At 34.9% G+C, this 13,709-nt stretch overlaps 1 protein-coding gene across 5 annotated transcripts in view; it reads right to left on the reverse strand.

The window, feature by feature from the left end:
- The window catches only part of DPYD (dihydropyrimidine dehydrogenase), a 314,271-nt gene that overhangs the window by 238,110 nt on the left and 62,452 nt on the right, over positions 1-13,709 (reverse strand). The window lies entirely within an intron of this gene.

A 13,709-nucleotide genomic window follows, 5' to 3' on the forward strand; every position in this document is an offset into this window, starting at 1 on the left:
GGGGAGAGAGCCATGAATATGCCAGTCCAGACTTTCTCTTATAATAATACCATCTTCCCATTCTCTGAGCACTCTGCAGACTAAAGTGCACCAGGCTGCCATTAATCCCACTTATCACCCTGACAGCTCTGTAATTACACTCCTGCTATAGCTAGGTACTGTAAGGTACTGTAGTCCTAATAAAACATCAAGCACTGTGCAAAATGCATGCTGGTGAGGTGTTTTATTAAACTTGGGGGGTTGATCATCAAGTGACATTCATGTTGACCTATTTTTCTATTTGACAATAAATTATGCTTTGACCATACCATAATAGATATTACAGAGTGCATTTGCTGTACCAAGGAGCAAAGGTACTGCATTCTGGTGAGCCAGGCAAAAAGTGTAAATACAATTGTAGAATCATTCACCAGAAAGTTATTACATCAATTGCTGCAAGTGACTGATCCTTCCAAAAAAAAAAAAAGATCACAGACAAAATACAACACAATGAAGGGAATGTGGTAACAATTACAAAGAGCTTCAATTCAACAATTCAACATGCACATTCCCATATAAAGAAACGTTAAGTATTACATTTCTTTACTTTTCTTTAACTGCCTTCCCATTCTATGAAATCTCCCAATCTCCCCTTTCATTTTAAAAGGTTATTCCATTAGTATGTTTTTAGCTCAAAATAATGTTAAGAACATATAAAATCTTTTTTTTTTCCTAAATCGCCTACTAATGTCTATCAAAGACAAATGAAGATCTACATGCTTACCAATAAAAAAAAGTTATGTTTTTAAAATGTCATACTATTCTAGACTGCATAAAGTTGCATAGCATTAGACAAAGCAAAATCTGTGCTAATCTCTGTGAATAATTATGTCAGCATTTGTTGAAATAACAAATGATTTGTTGAAAAAATAGCTTTTGGTTATCAGAGAACACATTGTCAAATGCTTCACCTATTTCCTCATGGAACAGAACCTATTTTAGAAACATGAGCTACACTAGTCTCAGAAGATGCTGTACTCACTTCAGGACTTCTGCAAGGTCTTTTGTTATGCTGCAGTGTATCCTTATCTATAAATTGGGGATATGTGTTTTTAAAGGGTGGATTATTCACAGTGGATAAAGAAGGTTGGATGGTTACAGGCAGGGAGGGTTGTGATCAACGGCTCCATGTCTGGCTGGAGATCAGTCACAAGTTGTGTCCCCAAAATACCAGCTCCTGTGACCACTGCTCTTCAGTATCTCTATAAATGACATAGACAGTGGGACTGAGTTCACTCTCATGAAGTTTTTCGGTGACATCAAGATGAGTGATGCAGCTGACACAATAAGAAGGCAGCATACCATCCAAAGAGACCTGGACAAACTTGAAAAGTGGGCCAATGGGAACCTAATGAGGTTCTAAAACGCCATATTAGGGCAATCCCAGGTATGTATACAGACTGGGAGAAGAGCTCATAGTCAGCATCCACATTGAATAAAGATGAAATGGCTTTAAACTGAAAGAGGATAAGCTTACTTTAAATATTAGCAAAAAATTGTTTACTCAGAGGGTGTGGAGCCTCTGTCACAGCTGCCCAGAGAAGCTATGAGTGCCTCATTCCTGAAGGAGTTCAAGGCCAGGTTGGATGGGGCTCTGGGCAGCCTGAGCTGGCAGGTGGCAACTCTGCCATGCAGAGGGGCTGGAACAGGATAAATCTTTAAGGTAAACCAAGCCATTCTGCAATTCTGCCCCATTTCATTTCTCTCCATGCAAAAGGCAACACACTCTTTGTACCACTAAACCCCAACTTGAGAAACTCGAAGAAAATTAACATTCTTCATTTTGGAAGCTCTTCGCTGTTGTTTCAACTCATTCTTATTGAAAAATGGTAAATTAAGTTAGATATAAAACTCCTAAAAGTGCTATGCAAATGCTGTATGTTCTTGTATTTATGCAAATATCATTACTTGGCAAAGCCATGCAGACATGCCCATAATTATATCATTACAGAACTTCATGATTCCCACAGATCTAAACACAAAATTTACATCTCTTATTCAAGAGTGTTAAATTATACATACATATCCCCAGTGAACTTAACATCTTGAACTTCTTGTTTTCAAAAATATTGCAACACTAAGGTTATTTAAGATTTAAGGTGAGCATGTTTGTAAATCTCTATCAGAAACAAAATTACGTACATGAAAGATACTTATGTAGTAGCCCAACATTATCAGCTATCGAGTTTGTACCTAACAATTTTGTCAGTGCAGAATTGGCACCTGAAATCATGTCCTCACACACAAACTCATTCAATCCACCACTAATAGCATAGGTACTACAACAAACAAGACAACCCACAACAGCAACAACAGCAACACCGAGAACAGTAAATTTCAAACATCTGAAAGCAATAAAAGGAATAAAAAAGCACTTCAAAAATAGCAATTTTCGTTTCAAAGTAATAAAAAAAAAAATAAATGAAAAAAAAAAGAAAAAAAAAAAGAAAAGAAAAATAGAATAGAATAGAGAAATAGACTGCAAATTTCTGGAACAAATACAACTCTTTGGGGAATAAAAAAAATGCAAGAGAACTATGAAATGTGTCTCATATTAAAAAACAAAAACAAAACAAAACAAAAAAAAAAAACAAAAAACAACTGAGGAGGAAAAAGGAATAGATAACGTAGCAACTAATTTTTGTACCAAATTCTTCTGGGACATAATGACATCAGAAAACTGCTCTGTATTTTTGTTTACAGAGGGGGAAAAAAAAGAAGGAAACTGTAGCCAAAGCTAATTTTCAGTTTATTTTCATTGTCTACTTGTTGAAATTATTTCTAAGTATTTTATTTTAAAGCTGGAATATCTGATCACACTAATCCTTAACATGCCTTTGCTTTTAAACAAAGACGGGCAATTTAGTTATTTCATTACCTGAAACAGCAGTGAATAATTCTCTAACTGGCAAAATACATACTACCTGAAGTACAATCATGTTTGCTGAAAGGCCAGGGAGGAAACAATTATTCTGGACTAATATTTAACAAGAGACAATTGCTGATAACCTTTCGAACTTTCATATGTCACATCAAAAAAAATTCCAACTAAATAAAGTATAGCGTGGTCACTGTCAGACACTTAGAAGCATATTAAATCCTAATCCAATTACATGAGTTTCAACAGCACAAATACTGTTTTTGAAAAAGAGCTTCTGGGTCTATTTGGAGAAGTTTCTAAAACTTTAACTGCTAGTCAGAGAGATGGCCCTGATAGTCTAGACACTCACAGAGCTATTTAGTATATACATCATTTGGTTAGCCAGTTCTAAGGGAATGAGCTGACTCCATTTAACAAATCTGAGACCAGTTCACATTCAGAGATTTGGATGTGTATTTAATTTAAGAGATGCTGAGATAAAGATCCATAAGGCTCCTCTACTGCAATGAAAAGAGGCTGGTAAAAGCCTACTTTTGTCTTCCTTTACATTTCACAGGGCACAGAAGAGCAGAAAGATTACAAAACAGCAGGGAGATTTTGTTGTCAGGTATAAATACTAAAACATAATAAAAATCGATAGCAAAGTTTGATGAGTACCAAAACAAATGAGACTTAGAGGAATTGTGTTCATTCAAAATCAAGAAGCAGAAAAAGAAACTAACACATGTAAAGCTGAGAACTCTACTGTGTACATGCACTTTTAACAATGAAGACAAAATGATCCCTGAGCCAACTATGAGCACATAATTTTGCACCATAGAAAGAACAGATATAATCACATCAAAATGCCTCTAAACGTAAAGAGCATTGGAATCTGTACAGAAAAGCAGTAAACATAGACTGTACAAAAAGGTATTGTGGTTCTGGATGCATAACAATGGCATCCTGGAAAGACAGTGAGCCCTAATGGACTGATGCAGACAGGCAGTAAAACGCCACACCCATGGTGTGGAGCAATTTACTGGCTACATAAAGACCTAGCAGGACAGAATTCATACAGAAAACAACATGTTGGAAGGAAATATATAAGCAGGTATGGAGACTTACAGACTGCAAGGTAGAGGAATTGCAAGAAAATAACATAAAAAGCCGCTTGTGGGCCTATGACTTCTGGCACTTGTGTTTCAAGAACTGATTTTATTTTTTTTTCATAAATAGAATAGCATATTTAGAAATGCCCAGCACAAAGTGCCTGCCATGGCACAGAACTTCAAAACAAAAGTATTCAGTATTACATAAATTGGTATGAAAATTTCATATCTATAGAAAGAGAAGGAAAGTTTCCCACATCATTGTCTCTTTGACAAGCTGAGGGTCCTCTGAGCCTTCTGTAGGCCCAAGGAAAAATGGAAAAACTTCTGTCTGCACATTACGATGACCAGAAGGAGCAAATTGTGTGGACAGGCAGTCCACACAATCAGAAACAGGTAAGATGTTGCTGCTGGCAGCAGCAGGAGATGAAAGGTAAGTGCTCTCCATTGAAAGGATAAAATGCTAGTTTAGAGTTAGCCTTCAGAGAAGAAAACCTCCTACCCAAGTACAGTATAATGGCACATACAGACAAGGTTATTTTCAGATATATAAGAGGTAGTGAATCGTATGGACATAGATTCCAAACCATTCAATTCATCAGTGACTCATCTTTCTTCCTTGTTCTCTATATATGACTGTATTTTCTCATCTACTTTTGAATCCCTCTTGACAGCAGGAACCCTTCTCTTCCCACTATCCTGGCTGTCTTCTTGTTTTTTGTGTTCTTTTTTTTTTGTTTCCATTTATCTGAAACTTCATTACTTTTGTACTACAACTTTCTAATAATTGTTCACTACACCTTTATCTTAATGAATGGTGCTAATAAAGTATGCTCTAGTTTCTGACAACAGGTTTTTCCGACAGTGATATTATAAAGTACTTGCACCAGCTAGTTTGTATCTGATTTCTTGATACTATTTCAATGTTACTTATTAAAATTTGTGCTCCTTCAAGTCCCTGAAAGCAGTTCATTTGCCACCCTGAGCACTTGTTCCTCAGCCACACCTAGTCTTACAAGTGTTTTAAACCAGTACATTTCCATTCACCACAATAGTGATCCCTTTCACATAGAAGACAGCTGGTACATGATGTTCAATATCCTTTTAATCCTCTATAGACCTTAGTCAGAATGGGTTGACAGAACTGACAGTTTTTATTATAGCTTGCCCTGTACACAATAATCTTCTTTCACCTGGACTATTCTCCCAGAAGTGATGCTGACTTTTTGACTTATATCAAGGATTACCTCTAGTCTTTATAAGAGAGAAGGAATTATTTTTATGTGGCATGACTCTTATCCTGTGTAAGTTACCTTTTCAAAATACGTAACACCCTTTGTTTGTCTTATTGTCAATGAAACTCTTCTGGGCTCATGTCAGGAAAAATACAGTTCACAAGTTAAGTTACATTTACTCTCCCACAGAACATTCCCATCACCTACATCCATCTTACCAGTGGCACCATACAACACATTGTTAGCAACAGAAATTCAGATCCTGTACTTCATTAGTACAAAAAGCTTTTAATACAAACATTTAATAAAAATAATGTATATAAATAATCATTGAAAGTAACTGAAGTATAATGGTAATTAAAGTCTTCACAGTTAAAACTATAAAGCCAGGAGAAACACATTTCTTCATTACAGTGCCACAGAGACCCTAACAATTAGACCAACAGTGCTAATGCTGATCCATCCTGCAATTAGGCACACCAACAATTCCAGCACAATTAAAGCAGACTTAAAGAAACCTCATGAAGCAGTTGTCTTCAGAAAGGCAGCAACAGGATAAGCTAACCATTACTTCTAGGATCTGATCTCCAAATAATCTTTGGCTCATTTTTTGTTGCCTTGACAATGGAGAATTGATACCACGCTAAGACTGATTCTGCCCTCATCTGAGGCACACTTCAATGATCCATGCACAATGAATTCCCACCATTTCCAAAACCACAATGCTATTAGCAAGCAGTAAGGTTGGTGAAAGAAGAAACAGGGTAAAAGACCAAGGAGATTTGCAGAACCTTTGTTGATGCTGTCACCTGAAGATCTGATCCTATGTTTTGTGCACAGTCTGAAGCAGACAAGAGCAGGAATTACCTAACTGAACTCTGTATTCAAAATAAGAGTTTCGGTTTGCCTTGTATGCATGCTTGGAAAAAGACAGAACATTTTTAGCTGGCACTGCAACATGTTCAGCCATATTTCCACCATGAACCTGAAATCTTCTTCCCATGTAGGAGGCATTCACCAGCCCCAGTCAAACAGCTTTTTCCAGTGTTTTTTATTTTATTTTTTAAAACCGTTAGAGAATCCTCTGTAAAAACTCACTCCTAAAAGACAGCGAGCACTCTAATTCATTATCTGTCTGCTTAACAGTTCTTTATTTTAATACGACTGTAGTCCCCAGTGGAACTCAGACCATTCATTTGCCTATAATTTAAGCCCTTAAGGGATTTGTTAAACCAGCCTAGCACAAGACTTCCAGAAATGAGTTCCCAGAGCCCAATCTAGCAGAAACAGCTCTGATATCCTCACCCTTATTCTCACCTGAAAATTGAAACAGCTATATATTTGAGAATGACATACTGCTTCTCATGTCCATTCCCTGAGAGGATTCACTAATGTGGAAACTGCTAGGATTCAGGAGACAATTCTAAACCTTAATATTTTTGATAGAAATCGCATGTATGCAACCACAGACTTTCATTCTCTTCTGCAGCAGGTAAAACTTTCTCATACAACACCTCACTAAGTGACACAGGGTAATCATGCATTCTTTTTTTCCTCATTTACCAAGCATGTCATTTATATCTTTTTATCCATAGGAAAAAACATATTCCTGTTTAAAATATATAAACATCTTAAAATCACATAGCATTTTCTTGTATGATTTGCTCTTACAGGAAATATTTTTTTCCTCTCTACCTTAAATTTCTTCAAAATTAAGGATTTTGAACCCTCGAGGGTCCTCATAGTGGATGAAAACTTCATAGGCAAACTACAGGGGTCAGCATAGAGCAAAAGAAGCCGTTTGTATGGTTACACAACAAATGTTGCAATCAAAATACCCAGAGTTTAAAGATAAGCAACATTTCTCAGTATATAATTTTGTTTGCTTTAAGTAAACTCTCAGTCTCGTTAAGACCAAACAAATGGCACACACATGCTACATCTAGATTTTGCTACAATCACCTTCATTATGGAGAATTTTACAGTATTTGAAGTATAGTGACATAAATGAAAGACAGTCAACAGTCACTCTTCAGGCTGTTTGCACTTATATGAAAGAAACAACAACAACAACAACAAAAATTAAACATGAAGCTTTTTGGTTGTTTTTTGTATGTTTTTTAAACAAAAACTGGTGGAGAGAGCAGTGGTAATATGAAGGTTCACTTCCCATGGATTTGATAGACCAAGCAGATTTACAACCTGATGGAAAGGCTGATTCACAGAACCATCATACTGCACATTTTTCTCTCCTGTCACAGACCGATTTGTCAAGAGTACAGAAATTCCTACATGCAGTCTGCTTGATTTGGGCTGTAAGATAGCTGGCCAATCTTTAATCCTCACCAACCAGGGTTATGGTAAAGTTATATGGATAGAAGGATAGCTGTGATGACCTAATAGGTTTAGACTATCTTTACACTTTCTTCTAATGTCAAATAATGGCCTTTAAAAAGGACAAATTTATGCCTGCTTATCAATCTGCAGTTGAGATTCCTCACAGAGATAAGCAAACTTTACAGAGTTTAAGAGTATACATATTTCAAGTTATTCAGTATTACAGGAGTGACAAGTATCAAGTAATATTTTCCATAGACATTAAATACATTTTTTAAAAACCATACAATTCAAAATTGGGGGAAATAAGAGGATTCTAGTAAAATAACAGCACCCAAAGGATCTAAATAGGTGGGTATTATACACCAGGATCTTCAGATACAATTGCCTGATAATACTTTTTAAATAGTTTGATTCCTATAGCTATCACAGATTTTAGAGGCAAGTATATCAGAAAATTCAATTTAGTGGCTAAATATAGAATAGTCACTGGCCTACTAATGTCAGGCTTGTGTAGGTGTGAAGTAGATCACAATCAGCTGATCTGCATTTGCAACAATAGTATAAATATTTTTTGCTATAAGGGAGGGAAAAAAATCTTCTATCTTAGGTTTTACCTTTACACCCTGAGTGGAAAGAATTTTCACACCCTCTTAAGAAGACTAGATAAAAGAAAGTATAGGTCATATTTCCTACTGTGCTGCAGTTAATGGCATGAGAATGAAGAAATTTTCTGGAATGGTTTAGCAGCCATTCTGGCAAATATTTCAGAGAAATGCAGCTCAAAAAAAGTTAGGATGCCTTAATAAGGACAATCTGTTAATGCACCATGGTTTGATGTATCACTTGTTCTTGAGTATGGGGCATTATATCACTTTGTGAATTCTCAGACTGTTAGATGCATGTCAAATGCAGCAATCCTGGGACTGCAAATGTAGCGCAACTGAAAAAGTGTGCCTTGCCCATTTCCCAAAGGCACTGCATTTTCAAAAATCTGCTGGAAGGATTTAAATATTTTCTTCTGATAGATAGTGTCTTTTGCTACAAATGAGGAGATGTCTGCCTTTAGGCAATTCTTTTACATAGTTATTTGAAAACAATTACAGAAAAACATTAAAATTGATTTATGTAAGAAGTACTCCTCAAAGATCCAAATAATACATTCCTCACACAAACAGCCTAGGAATCAGTACAAAACACAGCTTCTTTTCCACCCTTCCTTATTTACCTGCTCTCTCTACACAAAAACACACACAGTACTGATGATTATCAACTTCGCAACCGCTCCTAGAACCCAAGCTGAGATTTTAGCATTTCTATTTACTAATGCAGAAGCATTTTAAAGGTTTGGTGACTAGATCTGATAATTTCTAGTAGCTTCATGCCTCAGGTAATCAAGAATGCGGTAATTCAGACTGTGGTATCAACAGTCATGAGCCTAACTTCCTTACCAGTCCACCTGCTTTAATATCAAGGGCTGCTGGTTGCTTCCTGTACTATATTTGAATGTCAGAAGAAGTGGATACATACAGATTCATACAGCTCTTATTAAAGCTTCTTTGCAGTAAGAATCCCTGGCATCCTGGCTCAGGAAAGTTGACAGACATGCTTAACGTTCTCCTCTGCCTTTACTAGAGCCCAGTCGCAGCAGAATGTGTTCAGATCTTGGGTTAATATAAACATACAGATGGAGAGTGAGGCTGCATCTTTATCATATTACTTTCTCAGTCAGGACTTGTCTTGCTAGCAACTTCAAAAGCAGTTTGCTCACCTGCATGAAGGCATCTCGATAACATCTTCCAGATTGTATGAAGCAGTATTTTCTGTTAGAATTCCATCTACCTATCAGAATATACATTCTGGGGCTATATTTTCTATGTGAATACTGTGACATTCTTCAATCAGGATAGGCATATGAACTACCTAGTTCCATACTAAATTATGTAGTTCAATGAAGAATGTCAATATAAATAAATAAAAATTATAATGTTAAATTACTAATTGGTTGTGCAACATGAAGCAGTAGAAAAGGAAAGAATAAATTAGCTTAAATACACCTAGTCACTTGTAATTCAGTCAGTAAAATTTGTTTTCTCTTTGCAAGCATGGAGAAGCAGAAAGACACACCCTTTAATTTCCCACACCACTATGGGCTTAAAATGCACTGGATGTGCATCATGACCTATAACACATTATCAGAAATGGACCCAACATATTATTTTAACCACTTATCTGACTGAAGCAATTTTCTTCATAATCAAAAGATGGTGTATTTTAGCAATCATCATAGGTATTTCATTCTGGATAGGAATGGAGGACAGTAAATATATATATAAATCTTTTCTTCATAACTTCATTTCCATGACTAACTCCTATGAAGGCCAAAAGATTTACTGAGAGAGATTTGACTACTATCTTTCAGAGAGAAAAATCAAAAATCCTCAAATGTCATAAAACTAACAAAGAACAAAAAAGAAACAGAATTATGAACAAAATTTGTTTGCATTTTTTGAAAGATCTCTTCATAAATCAATTTTGGTGATTTCTGTATACTGAAATCCTAAGGAACTCTACTAATGTTTGTTTACAAAATACCACTACATAAAACTTTATCCACAGTTTCAAACAGAAGCAAGATAAATACAGTATTAAATAAAGTAATATAACCCTCCAATTTTTCATCAGAGGAAGCAGTGACACTGCTCTGTCAATGTTCTACTACCTATAGTGCATGGTATTAACTAAAACATACTGGAGTATGCCTACTAGGGTTCAAGATGATGCACTGCCATCAACAACTAACACTGAACAACAAATGTCAAAACAGATTAAGTACATTATGTTGTTCATTATTCTTTTCAGTTTATTCACTTGCTCATTTGTAAAATTCAGTAATTCATAAAAGGGTCTCCCTATCATTAGTGTAAATTAATAATTTTCTAGGAGGTAATTAAATTTACACCTTACATTGTTGCCTTTGTAAAGATAAAACATATCACACAGACAAATGAAATTCAAGGGTGATCATTCTGAACCCGAAAATAGCTCTAGATAACATTCTGACATATATCTCAATATTAGCCTGATAGGTATACAGTATTATCACCAGCAGTTTCTTGCTTGTCAGGAAAATATACTGCTATTATTTTTATTAATTTGTCCTGATAACATCATCTATTCACATATTTTAAACTGAAGTTCACCTAAGTGAATCCTATTACTTCCAGAAAAGTAACATTTCACCTGTTCTACTCTTTCTCCAACACAGTCTTTCTACAATTAAAGCCAAAGTCACTTACAGAAATAAATCACAAGGATCAGTAGATTCCATCCAAGAATTTAAACTTAAATTCCATTTTTAGATTCAGAAAAATAATACAAGAGCAACAATGAAAGTTTACTGCAAATTTTGGAGGTATGGGTGCTACATGTAATGCATCTATCTCTTCTCATTAAGAGACTGTTAACAGAGTTCGTAATACAAATATTACACATAATAATGAATAATTCAAGAAACTTTCACCTATTAACAGAAAAGTTCCAATTATTTTTGAGATTGTGATTTAATTTCCCCTTTCTAGATATTATGACCAAAAAAAAAAATTGCAAATTCCAGCATTTTCTATATACTCACAATGCAAGTAAGGTAAGTCAGTGAATGCAAACCATCTCAACTGGAGTTAAAACCAGTTCATTTGGCATCTGTGTGACAAATGCCCTCAAGAGTTACAGTTTTGATATAAGCAGTTCATAACGGCTCATGCTACTGTGTCATAAATACATCATATTTAATAATTTACTACATCTATAAATGACAACTAAGGACTAAGGCACTGAACATTTTAGCAGCTTTCTGCAGACTACACCTTGAAAATCTCTTGCATCCAAGCATCTTAGCCAATACCAGAACAATTTCTGGGTACTCCACCAGACCATTATGCAATTGACTGTTTTCTTAATCTATTTAATAAAATTCTTCTGACTTATTTTTAAGCTACCATGGATCAACAGAAGAGCCCTCACTCTATTGCTGCATGCAAGTAAAATCATGGCTGCAGTGAAGTTTCTAACTTCATTAAGGTGAAATTATGGCAATGTTTTCTGCTCATCTTCATTCATGTTTGTTCTGAAGAGTGAAGGCTAATTAGCAGTTACCTTGATTTTAGAGGTAAATCGTTGATCATAAGACAGATTGTTGAGTTTCAAATGTGCAACTCTTATTGAAAGCATTAATGATGATTAAAAATAATGCATTTTAAGGCTACTGCTGAAGTTGGAGACCAATTTTAAAGGAAGAATAATCTGTAAACAGAAGCTGCAATTTTATATGTCAGTGAAATTCAGAGTTCCTTGATGACATACTTTAAATAACCTTTGAGAAAAAGAACACCACTTTAATAAATAACATCAAGTAACACCAATTATTGCTTTTCATGCCACATACTTGTGAATGAACATTGACCAGAGCACCAAAGCAATCGAACTGATTTTAACGCCTGCATGAGAACAAGCTGCATGCAGTTATTAAACAACAAACAAGTGTTCTTAATGTCAAAAGAAAGTTTCTTTCTAGCACAAAATCCTAAAGCACTGAATATACCATTTTTCAGATTTTGCTAGCAATAGGTGTAGTCTCAGTAATGAATACCATTATAATGACAGATAATAACATACATTTTCTATTTAAAATGACAGAAGTTTTACCTGTGAAATACCTCATTAAAAGAAACTTTGGAAAAGTTTGTGGGGTTTTTTTTTTTTTGTTTGTTTGTTTTGTTTGTTTGTTTGTTTTTGTTTTTGTTTTTCCCCATAGTTCAGACAAGTTTTTACTACAATCACTGCTAAAATCCTCGGACAACTTTCAAGATGAACAAAATAGCTATCGGTATTAAAAGAAATTAGTTTATTATTTAGCATTTTTCATTTTCAGGAAACTAAGAAGTCTTATTTCATGGACAAGAGGTCTATTTGCATTTTAAAATGTATGAAGCAGAAAGTATGTTTGAAATTAACAATAATGAGGAAAGACTAGCTTTAAATTGTCCATAGTATTCAGTTCACTCGATATTGTCTCCAGTGCATCTAACTGCAACATTAATTATTGCAATAAACAGTATGTTCATGCAATAATGAGAAATCCTTCAGATTAATTTTTAACATATCTTTCCCTTAATGACTCTCCCATCAATTTGATCTCTTGGATCTAAATATCAAAATAGCAATCATACACAAAGGTTCTCTATTCATTTCAAACAGAAAATAAGGTATAATTTAGCATGTACACATACTACATCATAACACTAAAGAGCCATTTTGTTTTACATCTAATTCTGTTGCCTTTTTTCCTAAAAATACCAGAAGGGTAATGAATGTTGACAGACTGCATTCAAAATATGCTGAACAAGAGACAGTGATTTGTACACTGTGATCACCACATGGAATAACATAATTTAACCTACTCAATATGTTATCAAATGTATCAGAAGCAGTATTAGCATAAAACTTTATTTTTCTTAGTTAAATGGGAAAAGAAGCAGGGTATGCATATATTTATTAGAGAAACAAAAAGTCTTTTCCAGTTGTATGGAACACTTTGAAGACATGCTCTGCATGATACAGTCTCACTTTTTGTCTGAATTCCATGTTAGCTATTTTTCTTACTTAATTTACAACACTTTATTACAACATACTACTGTTCAAACTCTGGTATTCATTGCACACTCTAATAAAAGAAATAAGGATCCTTCTTGTGATTGAAGACAGCAAGAACGTGTGCATTTGTTTGCAATAGAATGCACAAATCTAATGTTTTATTTGTATTGGGGCTGGCACAAATCACTTACTAACAAAAGCATTAATGCTATCCTGAGGCTGCAGTCTGCAAACAAACAACTTTGAAGAGAAACTATCCTGAAGGAAACCTCCGCTTTCACCTGTCATATAAAGCATCTGTCTATCTAATGCAAGCTTAAAGAAGTGAGACCGTGGTATCTAGTAATTCTATTGAATACCTTTGAAGGCATTTGAGAGAAAGGGAGTTTGTAAGTAGGAAACAAATCTCTTCTATCTAAGCAGACTTTTAAGCTCAGTAAATTCAAGGTACAATTTCTAAATTAAACAAGCTAT

The sequence above is a fragment of the Excalfactoria chinensis genome, chromosome 8, assembly GCF_039878825.1.
Source record: "Excalfactoria chinensis isolate bCotChi1 chromosome 8, bCotChi1.hap2, whole genome shotgun sequence".
NCBI classification, from domain to species: Eukaryota; Metazoa; Chordata; class Aves; order Galliformes; family Phasianidae; genus Excalfactoria; species Excalfactoria chinensis.